At 39.3% G+C, this 17,505-nt stretch overlaps 1 long non-coding RNA gene across 1 annotated transcript in view; it reads right to left on the reverse strand.

The window, feature by feature from the left end:
- LOC129043050 (uncharacterized) overlaps positions 1-17,505 on the reverse strand; it is a 142,785-nt gene that overhangs the window by 100,176 nt on the left and 25,104 nt on the right. The gene's annotated exons all lie outside the window — the stretch shown is intronic.

The raw sequence follows: 17,505 nt of genomic DNA on the forward strand, positions 1-17,505 counted from the left end.
ACTACAGGGTGATGAGATACAGGATATTCTGAATATCCATCATTGGACCTATTGTAAAAATGGCAAAGTCAGACCTTTGTTCTTCTCATAACTCAATACACCACTAATCTGTATTAAACACTACTGACCATGTTAACCTTTTATATGGCTGACCATGTTTTAAGGAGCAACAGCCCTCATTTGTTATCATAGACAATACAAGCATTTAATACTTATTGTGGTCATTTCATTCTCAAATTTTACTATCTGCTATTTTTTCTGGTCCTTCTAACATCTAAAATTATAACATCTCTATGGGTAACTAAAGGCTTCTTGGTGAAAAATTATACTCATGCCTCCGTGTGTGTGTGTGTGTGTGTGTGTGTGTGTGTGTGTGTGTGTGTCTCCATCACTTCCTTCCAAGAATTCTGGGGAAGATAAAATTATTACAACTTGAATCAAACATCTATCATACTGAAATAATAGTGTCCCAAGGCAGCAACATCTCTATACAATGTAGAATGGGTCTAGAGACCACACCCTCTAGAAACTTGACCTCTCACAAAGGGTTATCATTCACAACCCTGTAAAACAATTTGGTGCCATCCAGCAGGAAATATATCAGGAGTTATTTCAGCAGTTTACAGGCAATATTGTCAGATTTGTTAATATGCTAAACTCTGCATTTAAAGGGACCATGTTGCACTGCCAAACACTGTTTTCTTTTCTTTCTTTTTATACTTCACATCTCAAAATCTAGTTTTCCAGTAAGTCCATATAAATTAGAGGTCAGAAGCACCCAGTTCAATGGGTCATTTGAGATGATTAATAAGTATCGTCATAACTCTGTGTTCATGGCACTGTTCTAGGTGCTGGATGTGAGATCAGATTGGGCATACCTGGAATGCAGGCAAAGTATTAGGCCAAAAAACACAAATAAAATATAAATTTGGCTGGTGATAACAGAAAGCTGGAAAAGACTTTGACACACGACTAATCGTCAACGAGTTCTGCAGATGTTCAAGTGCTGAGTTCAGAAGAATGACGTTACTGGTCTCCACCCGTCCTTTCCCCTCAGCCTCCAGGACAGCCCAGGATATGTCCTGGTACTTAGGACATGTGTTCATGGTTCACTGCATAAGCTGCCTTTCTCCACACCCCTGAGAACTTCTGTTTCCAGAAGGGAAGGAAAAGGGACAGCCTTACAGATTTGATGATTAAGGGGAAGGTGTGAGATCTGAGAAACCACCCTCAAGGTGAGCAAAGGGATAGATGACCTAAACTACTAGAAATCACCATTTTCCAAACAATTTCTAACACAAATGCCACCTTTGGATAAATTAGGGAAACAAGTCATTCTGACTGTAACTTTAAAATAGAAAGCTCTTTGCATCTATTTAATTGACGATCAGCTTTCCTAGCTATAGTCCGTAAACCCACAGGCCAATGGAACCTGGGGAATCCTTCAAACACATAAACAAGGTGCTTTGGCATCTCAGCCTCTTGATGATGAAGACTGAAGCATCTCTCTCTCTCTCTCTCTCCCCCTTTCCTCTTTCCTTTCTCTGTTTTCTCTTTCTTTTATCCTTCATGAGTGCAAGACTTTGAGTACTAGAAAGTTACACCAAATTCGGCCGGGCACAGTGGCTCACTCCTGTAATCCCAATACTTTGGGAAGCCGAGGCGGGCAGATCACAAGGTCAGGAGATCGAGACCATGTTGGCTAACACTGTGAAACCCTGCCTCTACTAAAAATACAAAAAATTAGCCGGGCGTGGTGGCGGGCGCCTGTAGTCCCAGCTACTCCGGTGGCTGAGGCAGGAGAATGGCGTGAACCTGGGAGGCGGAGCTTGCAGTTAGCGGAGATCGCCCCACGGCACTCCAGCCTGGACGACAGAGCGAGACTCTGTCTCAAAAAAATAAATTAATTAAAAATTTTTTAAAAAAAGAAAGTTACACCAAATTCACAAAGGAAAAAGTTAGAAGAAATGAAATAAAATACAGCTGGTTATCTCGAAATCTCTCAAAGGAGACATTTCTACATAAATCTCCCATGTTACTTCCAAGTAGCCGGCCTCTCCATCACAGATTCTTGGGAAAGCCAGGTAGATGGACTGATAAAGAGTCATGTGAATCTATGATTGGAGGCTGCATGTGAGCATTTCTCATTTAAACAGCATGTTGGCTGGGCACGGTGGCTCACGCCTGTAATCCCAACATTTTGGGAGGCCAAGCAGGCAGATCACTTGAGGTCAGGAGTTCGAGACCAGCTTGGTCAACATGGTGAAACCCTGTCTCTACTTAAAAAAAAAAAAAAAAAAAAAATTACCCGGGTATGGTGGTAGGCGCCTGTAATCTCAGCTAGTTGGGAGGCTGAGACAGGAGAATCACTTGAACCCGTGAAGCAGAGGTTGCAGTGAGCTGAGATCACACCACTGCACTCCAGCCTGGGTGACACAGTGAGACTCTGCCTCAAAAAAAAAAAAAAAAAGAGTATGTTAAAGGTGCATACCCTGATCTTTCCCAACTTGTCAACCAGAAGTCTTAGACAAATCACATATACTGGCCTCTTAAACAGAACAAGAAAACCAGGACTTCCTAACAAAATAAATTCCTTCTAAACAAAAGTTAACTCTCCTATAATTTCCTAAGGAACATTTATTGCTATTTTTACCCTTATCGTCAGCATTGTCATCATGAACATCTATGTGTCTGTATCCCCAACAAATGATGAAGAGAGGTAAGAAAAGAGATCTGGGTAAAGGTGTCAATCCTGAGTTCTAGTGTCTGTTACTCAAGTTTAAAGTCATTTGAACCCTCCAGGCATTGGTTTCGTCATCTCTAAAAGGGCTGGACAAGCTCTTCTATATCCTTTCTAGACTTAACTTTGTTAAGTCTAAAATTCTAATTAAAACATTATCCAAAGACAAAATCTATCCACTTGGGCAGAGCTAATTATGAAGAAATTGATCTAGAGACAAATTCTTAAACAATAAGAGGATATTGTTAGTCTTACTTTACAGGTGAAGAAACTGAAGTACTGCATGGTTAAATTGCTACTTTTCCCAGGTCAATAAATGTATGAGTAGTAGGGTCAGTAACCAAACCCTGATATGGATTAGCAGAGCCTGTGGGGTCAAGTCTGGACCTTAGTTTGCTGTGAGACTTTGGGCAAGTTGCCTAAGGTCTCTGAACATTGATATTCTCATCAATATAAATGGGAATAATATAATACCTACATCTCAGGATTGTCATGACTTAACACATGAAAAATAACCGGTTAGTGCTTGATACGTAGTTGGGGATCAGAAAGTGCTAGTTTCTTTTCTTAGCCACATCACGCTGCCCATGGTATGCCAAAAGGAAGGTGGTAAGGATTTGATCTAACACTGAGTAGTTGATAGCAACCTTTGTTAGTCATAGCATCTAGTTGAGTGGGTTTTAATCTCTGTGTCCTACTGCCCTCTTCTGGATATTAAATATCAGATCTGCTTGTGAATTCAGTTTATTGGTCCTATCTAATTGAGCAAACTCTGGACGTGACTCAATAATGCCTACTTCAGAGAGGCAAAGGGGGCAATTAGTGAATGCAACAAGTAGACATTTACAACAGAACCAAAAGCTAGAAATGATAAAGTGATTACTACTGTCATATTTATCTAGTAGGTCTAAGCTATTAGGAAGTGGCTTAAAGCAGCTGTCCCCAACCATTTTGGCACCAGGGACCAGTATCATGGAAGACAATTTTTCCATGGACTGGGGCGGGGAGAGTAGGTGGTGGTTAGAGTGGCAGATGGTTTCTGGATGATTCAAGAGCATTGTATTTATTGTGTACTTTATTTCTATTATTATTGCATTGTAATATTTAATGAAATAATTATATACCTCATCATAATGTAGAATCAGTGGGACCCCTGAGCTTGTTTTCCTACAACTAGATGGTCCCAATTGGGAGTGATGGAAGACGGTGACAGATCATCAGGCATTAGATTCTCATAAGGAGTGTGCAACCTGGATCCCTCACATGTGCAGTTCACAATACGGTTCACACTCCTATGATAATCTAATGCTCCCACTGATCTGACAGGAGGCAGAGCTCAGGCGTAATGCTCTCTCACCCACAACTCACCTCCAGTTGTACAGCCTGGTTCCTACCGGAGCCGGTCTATGGCCCAGGGGTTGGGGCCCCTAGTTTAAAGTACAGTTCCTTTCATGGGTGTTCTAGGTAATCTAACACCAATTGAGAGTTACAAATTAGTCACAAATACAAATGCTGACTAAACATGTAGATACACAGATAAGAATAACCAAAAAAAAAAAAAACACTTTATGGTGGACTTGGAAAGGGATCCTTACCTATTTGAGGTTAGTCACATCTCCTAGATTATCTCTCTAGAAATTCAATTTTAGCACATATTTTCCTCCAAGCTTTTAAACCATTAATTGCATTTATTCACAAAAATAGAATCCACCTGTTTCTAATTCATTTACACCTTTTGTAACAAACTGCTGTTTTGTACCAAGTTGATGTCCAAAAAGCCAAAGATAACCTTATGAGTGTTAAGATGGTTAGAAGTTTTTCTTAGGGTAAACCTGGTGAAATGTACTAAATGAATTATAAAATATTTAAGATCCAAGTAGCAGGCATATTAAATAATATATGGACATTTGAAATACTGGAGAATAACATTTACTTCAGGCAAAGAGTGAAATTCAAATTTTCATCTAAAAATTAATAGAAAAGAGATAACCTGTTGTATTATCTTATGATTCACCAAAGGTATAAATATATGGGTGGCCAGGCGCAGTGGCTCACTCCTGTAATCCCAGCACATTGGGAGGCCGAGGCAGGTGGATCACTTGAGGTCAGGAGTTTGAAACCAGCCTGGCCAACATGGTGAAACCCCGTCTTTAGTAAAATACAAAAATTAGCTGGGCATGGTGGTGGGCACATATAATCCCAGCTACTCAGGAGGCTGAGGAGAAGAATCACTTGAGCCTGGGTGATGAAGGTTGCAGTTAGCCAAGATTGTACCACTGCACTCTGGCCTAGGTGACAGAAGGATACTCTGTCTCAAAAAAAAAAAAAAAAAAGATATGGGTGATCTAAATTTTATTTTTGAGAAAAATCTGGACAACTAGACAATATCTTAGAGTTTTCGACACTTGAGATTAATTTTTAAGTTGGTTATGCTCAATATAATTACAACTTTAGGAAAAAATGAATAACTCTTGGCTTACAATAGATGGAATACATTAGTGAGTGGATGAATGGATAAGTCGTTCAACAGAAGAAATAACCTTAGAGTTTAAAAAATTCAATATATTTTTTTCATTGCTCCTAGGATCCATACACTTCTAACATAAATTATTTTTCCCTAGTACTTAAAACACTTGTTTTATGATCCATACCATATCACTGGAGATTTATATTTCTTTAAAAGCAAGATATTTATAAGGAAAGATTTTGTTAAGTCAAACTACATTTGAAATACACTAAAGAGAAGTTATAAACATTCTGAAAATAAATTCTTTTATGAAGTAAAGAACGATTTTTATGTATATAATAATAAAATTATTTTTGTTTTATAAATCTCTATTATCGCACAATGAGTTTCTTAAAGCAGAATTTGCAAAGCAGTATTATTTATTAGAAAACACCAAGAACTGCCCTTGTTTAAACTTTAGGTTCATAGGTGAGTAATAATACTCCCAACATCACCCAGCAAAGGAGAGATGGAGCAGGAGCCAACCTCAGGACTGCAAGATACTAGATACCTGCTGTTTCCTTCAGGAACACATGCACACCCTCAAGCACACACATACACACACACACAGTTAATATGCTCATACATTCATTCAGCAAACACTAATGCTCTACAATCAAGACCCAGTTCAAAAACCATCTTCTTAAAAGATCCCCAATGTACCCCCACAGAAAATACGTCCTGTCTCTGCTTCCTGTTGACTTGTTCATTCCTCTATTATAGCCTTTATTACATGATATTATAATTTATTTATATGTGTGTCATTTATCTGAACTATGAACTCAACAAAAGTTTAGCTTCTGTGTCTCATTCATATTTTTATTCCCAGCACCTAACCTGATGCCTGGAACATGGTAGATATTACTGCGAATATGGAGAATTTATCTGAAATTCTGTGATTTGTTTCTCTGTGTGTCAGACACTAAATTTCTGAGTTAGCTGACCTCTACAGCACTTCTCTGCCCACAGACAGCAGTCATCTCCCAGTTAATTCAGTAGTAGTGAGTTTTCAGGCAAAAATGCTATTCAGTATCTGGCTTGGGAACAACTTGGTGGGAATTAAAATATCAAATGGAGATGGGAATAGATAACCATTAAGGCTTCTTCCAAACATGGCCTCCTATAATTCTAATGGGAGATGGCTCTCTTCTTGCTTTCTTATTCGCCCTCTTCTTACTTTGGAAGAGCTGCTGAAGCAATGATACTCAATTCCTGAATACCTGGGAAGTTTTGCAAATATAAAACTAGAAAAGCTCAGCTGGACTAGTAAGGTAGATCCTGACCCTATAAATCATCCAGGGTATTTGGTTAGACTATCTCCACTCTCTGGGCACCTCCTAAGTTCTAAGGCTATTCATTACTTCGTACTGATTTTGACTCATATGCCCTATCACATTTTCCAGCTGGGGCTGTTCTCTGTCACTTATATCAGCATTTCCTTGAGCACTGACTCTACCACCAGTATTTTGTTCTTAACTTTTAAGTTCAGGGGTACATGTGCAGGTTTGTTATATAGGTAACTCATGTCACAGGGGTTTGCTGTACAGATTATTTCATCACCCAGGTACTAGGCCTAGTACTCAATAAATACTTTTTTTCTGAACCTCTCCCTCCTCCCACCCTCCACCCTCAAGTGGGCCCCAACATCGGTTGTTCTCTTTTTTGTGGTCATATGTCATCATTTAGCTCTCACTTATAAGTGAGAATATGCAGCATTTGGTTTTCTGTTCCTACATTAATTTGCTAAGGATAATGGCCTGCAGCTCCATCCATGTTCTTGACAAGGACATGACCTCATTCATTTTTATGGCTGCACAGTATTCCAACGTTTATATGTACCACATTTTCTTTATTCCATCTGCCATTGGTGTGCATTTAGGTTGATTTCATGTCTTTGCTATTATAAACAGTACTGCGATCAACATACAAATGTGTGTGTCTTTATGGTAGAATAATTTATATTTCTTTTGAGTATACACCCAGTAATGGGATTGCCGAGTCTAATGGTAGTACATTTTTAGCTCTTTGAGTAACTGCCATACTGCTTTCTACAATGGTTGAACTAATTTACACTCTCCCCAACAGTGTAAAAACATTCTTTTTTCTCCACCTTGCCAGCATCTGTTATTTTTTGACTTTTTAATAATGGCCATTCTGACTGGCATGAGATGGTATCTCATTGTCTCCCACCAGTTTTAATTACAGCTGACACAAACACTACTATGTATAAGGATTGTACTGGACACTTTACATCTATTGTGTCATTATCCTCCTAAGAGCATAATTTTGATTCCCATGTTAAAGAACCACATAGAAACTGAGTAACCTGCCCAATTGCTGCCATTAGAAAGTAGTGGAGCCACAGTTGAAACCCATGTCCTTCTCACTGTAGGGTGTATGTGCTTAACCACTAAAGTAGTGCTTCTCAAACTTTGCTGTACATACGAATTATCTGGGAGTCATGATTAAAAGCTGATCCTGATTCAGTCGAACTGGGGAGGGATCTGAAATTCTGCATTTCTAACAAGCTTCTGGAATCAGAGATCTGCTAGTCTCTGATTACTCTGAGTAGCTAGGCATTATGCCATCCACCCTTCCTGAATTCTTCCTTGCCTTCAAACTTTGAATAGTTAGTTCTTCTTAGCTCCACCCTAGATTTGGAAACAATCAAAAAAACAATAGGAAAGCATGAGGGGGTGAGGTAACTACTCCTGGCACATGCATTGTAACTCATGCAGTTACCTACCCAACAGCTAACCAGCACCATGACTGACCACACAGCAGCCAGGTACAGTGATGTACATGCAAGTACCTTCACTCCACTGGAGAACAGAAAGACAGTCTTATAACTTATTTATTCTCTGACCTAAACCCACCAGAATTTAAATTTAACTGTCAAAAGCAAATAAATAAATCATGCATTGAGCTATTGAACAATATATTATCCATAAATAGCTACTTTTTAAAGCAAGATACTAAAATGTAAGGGCTTTTTTTGAACTAAACAAGAATACTGACACCAAAGTAAGATCAAGACAAGCAAATTTAATGACTTAATTTTGCACAATATAAAATCATTCCAGTTGAATAACTTTTAATTCATTATAATGCATATATGCCAATTATGCCTGATTTATCAAGAGTAGTTCAGCAGTGCTAGGTCCTGATATATCACACTGGTTGCCATGACATCAAGCCTTTACAAGGACATCTTAAGGATCATGAAAGTGTCAAGGTGATAAGTTTGACACTGCATGGGTTTAATGATAGATGACAATACTGTTGCATTGTTGTGCCAAAGAACACACCTCAGACACAAGATAGAAGAATAAAGGTTTTATATATAAGCAGCCTCTTTTTTTATTGAAGATAGTTTAAAAGCAGCCAGAAAAAATGGATGTCATTTAAATACAGGATTATTTGTTTGTGTGCATGTATATGTATATGTGTATGTGACTGTATATACACAGTCACATACACATATACATGCACACAAACAAATAATCCTGTGTGTGTATATATATATAAAAGTATATATATACGTATATATATATATACACACACACACATACACACACACAGTCATGTGTCACCTAACAACAGGGATATGTTCTGAGAAAGGTATTGTTAGGCAATTTCATCATTGTTCAAACATCATAGAGTGTACTTACACAAACCTCAGTGGTACAGCCTACTACACAGTTAGGCTATATGTTATAGCCTATGGCTCCTAGGCTACAAACCTGTATAGCATGTTACTGTGCTGAGTACTGTAGGCAGTTGTAACACAATGGTAAGTATTTGTGTATCTAAACATACATAAACATAGAAAAGATAAAGTATATTACAAAAGATAAAAAAATGGTACATCTGTGTAGAGGGCACTTACCATGAATGGAGGTTGCAGAATTGGAAGTTGCTCTGGGTGGACAGTGAGTGAGTGGTGAGTGACTATGAAGGCCTGGGACATTACTGTACACTGCTGTGGACTTTATAAACGCTGTACACTTAGGCCACACTAAATGTATTTTTTAACACATTTAGAGAACAGAGGCCTCAGAAATAACACCACACATCTACAACCATCTGATCTTTGACAAACCTGACAAAAACAAGCAATGGGGAAAGGATTCCTTACATAGTAGATGGTGTTGGGAAAACTAGCTAGCCATATGTAGAAAACTGAAACTGGATCCTTTCCTTAAAACTTACAGAAAAATTAACTCAAGATGGATTAAAGATTTAAACATAAGACCTAAAACCATAAAAAACCCTAGAAGAAAACCTAGGCAATACCATTCAGGACATAGGCATGGGCAAAGACTTCATGACTAAAACACCAAAAGCAGTGGCAACAAAAGCCAAAATTGACAAATGGGATCTAATTACACTAAAGAGCTTCTGCACAGCAAAATAAACTATTATCAGAGTGAATAGGCAACCTACAGAATGGGAGAAAATTTTTGCAATCTATCTATCTGACAAAGGTCTAATATCCAGAATCTACAAGGAATTTAAACAAATTTACAAGAAAAAAACAACCCCATCAAAAAGTGGGTGAAGGATATGAATAGACACTTTTCAAAAGAAGACATTTATGCAGCCAACAAACATATGAAAAAAAGCTCATCATCACTGGTCATTAGAGAAATGCAAATCAAAACCACAATGAGATACCGTCTCACACCAGTTAGAATGGCAATCATTAAAAAGTCAGGAAACAACAGATGCTGGAGAGGCTGTGAAGAAATAGGAATGCTTTTACACTGTTGGTGGGACTGTAAACTAGTTCAACCATTGTGAAAGACAGTGTGGTGATTCCTCAAGGATCTAGAATTGGAAACACCATTTGTCCCAGCAATCCCATTACTGGGTATATACCCAAAGGATTATAAATCATGCTGCTATAAAGACACATGCACATGTATGTTTATTGCGGCACTATTCACAATAGCAAAGACTTGGAACCAACCTAAATGTCCATCAATGATAGTCTGGATAAAGAAAATGTGGCACATATACACCATGGAATACTATGCAGCCATAAAAAAGAATGAGTTCATGTCCTTTGCAGGGACGTGGATGAAGCTGGAAACCATCATTCTCAGCAAACTAACACAGGAACAGAAAATCAAACACCACATATTATCACTCATAAGTGGGAGTTGAACAATGAGAACATATGGGCACAGGGAACAAACATGCAGGTAACAAACATGCAGGTAACAAACCTGCATGTTCTGCACACGTATCCCAGAACTTAAAGTATAATAATAAATATATATTTTTTTCAATAACAAATTAGCTTATTTAACACTTAGGTTAAAACATACACATTGTAAAACTATACAAAAATAGTTTCTTTCTTTATATCTTTATCCTATGAGCTTTTTCCTAGCTTAAAATTTTTATTTTTCACTTTTTAAATTTTTTGTTAAAAACTATGACACAAATACACACATTAGCTGAGGCCTACACAGGGTCAGGATCATCATTGTCACTGTCTTCCACCTCCACATCTTGTCCCACTAGAAGGTATTCAGGGGAAATACACACGGAGCTGCCATCACCTATGGTAACAGTGCCTTCCTCTGGAATACCTCCTGAAGAATCTGCCTGAGGCTGTTTTACAATTAACTTTTTCAATAAGTAGAAGGAGTACACTCTTCAATAATGATTGAAAGAACAGTATAGTAACTATGTAAACTAGTAACATGGTCTTTTATGATCCTTATCAAGTATTATGTACTGTACATAATTGTATGTGCTATACTTTTACGTGGTTGGCAGCTCAGTAGGTTTGTTTACATCTGCATCACCACAAACATGTAAGTAATGCATTGGTTTACAACTTTACAAATGGCTAGGACATCAGTGAAAAATAGGAATCCTTCAGCTCTATTATAATTTTATGGGACCATCATCATACATATAATCCATCACTGATAGAAATGCCATTTTGCAGTGCATGAATATATATATATATATATATGTATATTACATAAACACACAGACATATACACACACATATTATATCACATATACAAATGTACTATATTCAATTAAAAAATGAATCCTGGGGGAGGGATGAATATGTTAGGCATGGAGATTGTTAAGGCAATAAAACTATTCGTTTGTTAGTGTAATGGTAGATACATGACATTATGCATTCCCCAAAACTCATAGAATGGTACAACACAAAGAGTGAAACTTAATGTAACTATGGCCTTTACAATGTATCAATATTTCTTTACTAATTATAACAAATGTACCTCACTGGGAGGTGAGGAGGTGGAGAGAGAATCTCTCAATTTTTCTATAAATCTATTTTTCTATAAATCTGAAACTGGCCTAAAAATAAAATTATTATATACAATATTATATACAGTTAAAATTATATACAAAATATATAGAGAGGGATATAAATATAGATTAAAACTACTGGAGGAGCTACCAGAGATAAATTAATATGGCATGGTCAGGAAATAAGTAGTACTACCAGGTAAGAAAAATTTTAAAGTTATCAAGTTGAAAACATCTACCTTCAAGTCTCACAATGCCACCCTCTCTGTTTATTACCCTCCAGTCCCTTTCTGTAGTCCCCATACACGCGTGCACACACAGCATCCTCACACAAGCCTGTGCCTGACCAGTGCCCTCCGTTATTCCCACTTTCTTTATATCTTTATCCTACAAGCATTTTTCTAGCTTAAAATTCTTTACTGGGTCCTGAGAGGAGTCCATCCATGTTCCAGACCTCGGCTTACCCATCAAACGCCTAACCCCTGCTCCACCTCCCCTGGGCTTCTCTCCTCGCAGAGATGATGCTGAAGAGGAAAAGGAAGTGTTCTGGACCACACTGGACTTAACACAAGCACTCACTCTCACCAGAGAACTAACTTCTTGCCTTGGCTTCATCTAAGATGCATGTCTCCAGCAGGCATTCAGGAAATCATTTTATTGGCAAGAAAAGTGTCTTTCAGATCCTGAGAACAAACCTGGAGAGGGAATATCTTGAGGCCTGGGATCCATTTGGTACTTCCAACCCTACCATAACCATGCAGGAGCTGCTTGTTCCATCCTTTAGTAAGGAAAACGAAGGAAGATCTACATTCTGTGCCAAGCTTAGCACATACCAAGCAAGATTATCAGTGAATAGTAGACACCCACTCTGCATAATTGTCTATTTCATCATGGCCATCTTGCCTTCACCATTGTCATTCCTCTGCTAGTTTCAAGAAATAGTATCACATGATCCTAGAGAAAGCTCCATTTTGGTGCCCACCTAGGGACAGTTCCTGGGGTTCTGGGGGTTGCAGAGACAGAGAAGCAGAAGGTTTGGTGCTGTCAAAGTGGAAAAAGAAGAAAAAGTAATTCAGGAGTTCATGAACTGCTCAACATGCTTCCTGGAAGGTCTTTTACCCTTTAAAACAAAACTCTTCTCTGGAGTATTTTCTTTCTGTCCATATTTTCTTTCCCCTTAAGTTCCAGTTGACTATCTCAGAACTTTATAGGAAGCATCGGGTCCAGTGTTACACAGTATTGTCTGTTTCCCTTCAACAAGGAGGCCTGGGAAATGATCTGTGAAAGAATGATCTTCTGTCTGCAATTATTGTTATAAATGTTCCTCTAGAACTCACTAGTGGCCGTATGGTCTTTAGTTTTATTTGAGAACATTCCTGGCTTGTTTTCGATTAAAGGCAAGGCAGGCAGAGAGCATAGTAAATGAAAAGATATTTCCAGCCAGGTTCTCAGTGAGATTTACTTTTCAGTAAATAAAGTACCTCTGGGAATAAACTGCTTATCCTTTGAGATGTATTACTATAGTTCTTATCATATCTGTCAATTCAGGAAAAGAGACAATTTGCTAAGTATTCTGTTTCCCTGGAAATTAATTCTTCTGTGAACTGCTTCAGCCACTTTGTGCTTCTACCTCCTAGATCAAATATGGATTCTTGGCCTCCTCTTCAAAGCCACCCATCACTCCATCTCCTCTCTCAGAGCCTCTCTCGCCCTCTTGACAGGCTGCACTATGGCCAGCCCATCAGCTGCTTGCTGGCTTTGCTACCCATGCATGTGACAGCCTCACACTCATTGGAAATGCTGACTGCCTCATCCATTAGCTGATTCCCTCCTAGAAAATGACCCAAACTGATTAAACACAAATGTTTATTCTTTGCCATAACACCCTACTAACTCCTTTCTTGTCTCCCTTAATAGTGAGTAAATCATCTATTTTCTGTACTTAGAATAGTCTTATTTAAAATGGATGAACAGAAGATGGCCGAATATGAACAGCTCCAGTCTACAGCTCCCAGCATGAGCGACGCAAAAGACAGGTGATTTCTGCATTTCCAACTGAGGTACCACGTTCATCTCACTGGGACTTGATGGACAGTGGGTGCAGGACAGTGGGAGCAGCCCACGGAGCATGAGCCAAAGCAAGGCAAGGCATCGCCTCATCCAGGAAGTGCCAAGGCATCAGGGAAATCCCTTTCCTAGCCAAGGGAAGCAGTGACAGATGGCACCTGGAAAATAAGGTCACTCCCATCCTAATGCTATGCTTTTCCAATGGTCGTAGCAAATGGCACACCAGGAGATTATATCCCATGCCTGGCTCGGAGGGTCCCATGCCCACAGAGCCTTGCTCATTGCTAGCACAGCAGTCTGAGATCGAAATGCAAGGCGGCAGCAAGGCTGGGGGCGGTGCCCACCATTGCTTAGGCTTGAGTAGGTAAACAAAGCAGCCAGGAAGCTAGAACTGTGTGGAGCCCACCACAGCTCAAGGAGGCCTGCCTGCCTGCCTCTGTAGACTCCACCTCTGGGGGCGGGGCATAGCTGAACAAAAGGCAGCAGAAACTTCTGCAGACTTAAACGTCCCTGTCTGACAGCTTTGAAGACAGTAGTGGTTCTCCCAGCACAGAGTTTGAGATCTGAGAATAGAAAGACTGCCTCCTCAAGTGGGTCCCTGGCCCCGGAGTAGCCTAACTGGGAGGCATCTCCGAGTAGGGGCCGACTGACACCTCATACTTCCAGGTGCCCCTCTGAGACGAAGCTTCCAGAGGAAGGATCAGGCAGCAACATTTGCCGTTCTGCAATATTTGTGGTTCTGCAGCCTCCACTGGTGATACACAGGCAAACAGGGTCTGGAGTGGACCTCCAGCAAACTCCAACAGACCTGCAGCTGAGGGTCCTGACTGTTAGAAGGAAAACTAACAAACAGAAAGGACATCCACACCAAAACTCCACCTGTACGTCACCATCATCAAAGACCAAAGGTAGATAAAACCACAAAGATGGGGAGAAACCAGAGCAGAGAAGCTGAAAATTCTAAAAATCAGAGCACCTCTTCTCCTCCAAGGAACACAGTTCATGGCCAGGCCATCAACGGAACAAAGCTGGACAAAGAATGACTTTCACGAGTTGAGAGAAGAAGGCTTCAGACGATCGGTAATAATAAACTTCTCCGAGCTAAAGGAGGATGTTCGAACCCATCGCAAAGAAGCTAAAAACCTTGAAAAAAGATTAGACGAATGGCTAACTAGAATAAACAGCGTAGAGAAGACCTTAAATGACGTGACGGAGCTGAAAACCATGGCACAAGAACTACGTGATGCATGCACAAGCTTCAGTAGCCAATTCGGTCAACTGGAAGAAAGGGTATCAGTGATTGAACATCAAATGAATGAAATGAAGCAAGAAGAGAAGTTTAGAGAAAAAAAGAGTAAAAAGAAACTAACAAACCCTCCAAGAAATATGGGACTATGTGAAAAGACCAAATCTACATCTGATTGGTGTACCTGAAAGTGATGGGGAGAATGGAATCAAGTTGGAAAACACTCTTTAGTGTATTATCCAGGAGAACTTCCCCAACCTAGCAAAGTACGCCAACATTCAAATTCAGGAAATACAGAGAACACCACAAAGATACTCCTCGAGAAGAGCAACTCCAAGACACATAATTGTCAGATTCACCAAAGTTGAAATGAAGGAAAAAATGTTAAGGGCAGCCAGAGAGAAAGGTCAGGTTACCCACAAAGGGAAGCCCATCAGACTAACAGCTGATCTCTCGGCAGAAATTCTACAAGCCAGAAGAGAGTGGGGGCCAATATTCAACATTCTTAAAGAAAAGAATTTTCAACCCAGAATTTCATATCCAGCCAACCTAAGCTTCATAAATGAAGGAGAAATAAAATCCTTTACAGACAAGCAAATGCTGAGGGATTTTGTCACCACCAGGCCTGCCTTACAAGAGCTCTTGAAGGAAGCACTAAACATGGAAAGGAACAACCCGTACCAGACACTTCAAAAACATGCCAAATTGTAAAGACCATAAATGCTAGGAAGAAACTGCATCAACTAACAAGCAAAATAACCCGCTAACATCATAATGACAGGATCAAATTCACACACAACAATATTAACCTTAAATGTAAATGGGCTAAATGCTCCAATTAAAACACACAGACTGGCACATTGGAAAAAGAGTCAAGAACCATCAGTGTACTGTATTCAGGAGACTCATATCACGTGCAGAGACACACATAGGCTCAAAATAAGGGGATGGAGGAAGATCTACCAAGTTAATGGAAAAAAAAAAAAAAAGCAGGGGTTGCAATCCTAGTCTCTGATAAAACAGACATTAAACCGACAAAGATCAGAAGAGACAAAGAAGGCCATTACATAATAATAAAGGGATCAATTCTAAAAGAAGGGCTAACTATCCTAAATATATATGCACCCAGTACAGGAGCACCCAGATCCATAAAGCAAGTCCTTAGAGACCTACAAAGAGACTTAGACTCCTACACAAAAATAACGGGAGACTTTAACACCCCACTCTCAACATTAGACAGATCAACGAGACAGAAAGTTAACAAGGTTATCCAGGAACTGAACTCAGCTCTGCACCAAGTGGACCTAATGGACATCTACAGAACTCTTCACCCGAAATCAACAGAATACACATTCTTCTCAGCGCCACATCACACTTATTCCAAAATTGACCACGTAGTTGGAAGTAAAGCACTCCTCAGCACATGAAAAAGAACAGAAATTATAACAAACTGTCTCTCAGACCACAGTGCAATCAAATTAGAACTCAGGATTAAGAAACTCACTCAAAACCACACAACTACATGGAAACTGAACAACCTGCTCCTGAATGACTACTGGGTGCATAACAAAATGAAGGCAGAAATAAAGATGTTCTTTGAAACCAATGAGAACAAAGACACAACATACCACAATCTCTGGGACACATTTAAAGCACTGTGTAGAGGGAAATTTATAGCACTAAATGCCCACAAGAGAAAGCAGGAAAGATAGAAAATTGACAACCTAACATCACAATTAAAAGAACTAGAGAAACAAGAGCAAACACATTCAGAAGCTAGCAGAAGGCAAGAAATAACTAAGATCAGAGCAGAACTGAAGGAGATAGAGACACAAAAAACTCTTCAAAAAATCAATGAATCCAGGAGCTGGTTTTTTGAAAAGATCAACAAAATTGATAGACCGCTAGCAAGACTAATAAAGAAGAAAAGAGAGAAGAATCAAATAGATGCAATAAAAAATGATAAAGGGGATATCACCACTGATCCCACAGAAATACAAACTACCATCACAGAATACTATAAACACCTCTCTGCAAATAAACTAGAAAATCTAGAAGAAATGGGTAAATTCCTGGACACATATACCCTCCCAAGACCAAACCAGGAAGAAGTTGAATCCCTGAATAGACCAATAACAGGCTCTGAAATTGAGGCAATAATTAAGAGCCTACCAACCAAAAAAAGTCCAGGACCAGACGGACTCACACTCGAATTCTACCAGAGGTACAAAGAGGAGCTACTACCATTCCTTCTGAAACTATTCCAATCAATATAAAAACAGGGAATCCTCCCTAACTCATTTTATGAAGCCAGCATCATCCTGATACCAAAGCCTGGCAGAGACACAACAAAAAAAGAGAATTTTAGACCAATATCCCTGATGAACATGAATGCGAAAATCCTCAATAAAATACTGGCAAACCAAATCCAGCAGCACATCAAAAAGCTTATCCAACATGATCAAGTGGGCTTTATCCCTGGGATGCAAGGCTGGTTCGACATACACAAATCAATGAACGTAATCCATCATATAAACAGAACCAAAGACAAAAACCACATGATTATCTCAATAAATGCAGAAAAGGCCTTTGACAAAATTCAACAGCCCTTCATGCTAAAAACTCTCAATAAATTAGATATTG

Source organism: Pongo pygmaeus, chromosome 7 (assembly GCF_028885625.2).
Source record: "Pongo pygmaeus isolate AG05252 chromosome 7, NHGRI_mPonPyg2-v2.0_pri, whole genome shotgun sequence".
Lineage (NCBI taxonomy): Eukaryota > Metazoa > Chordata > Mammalia > Primates > Hominidae > Pongo > Pongo pygmaeus.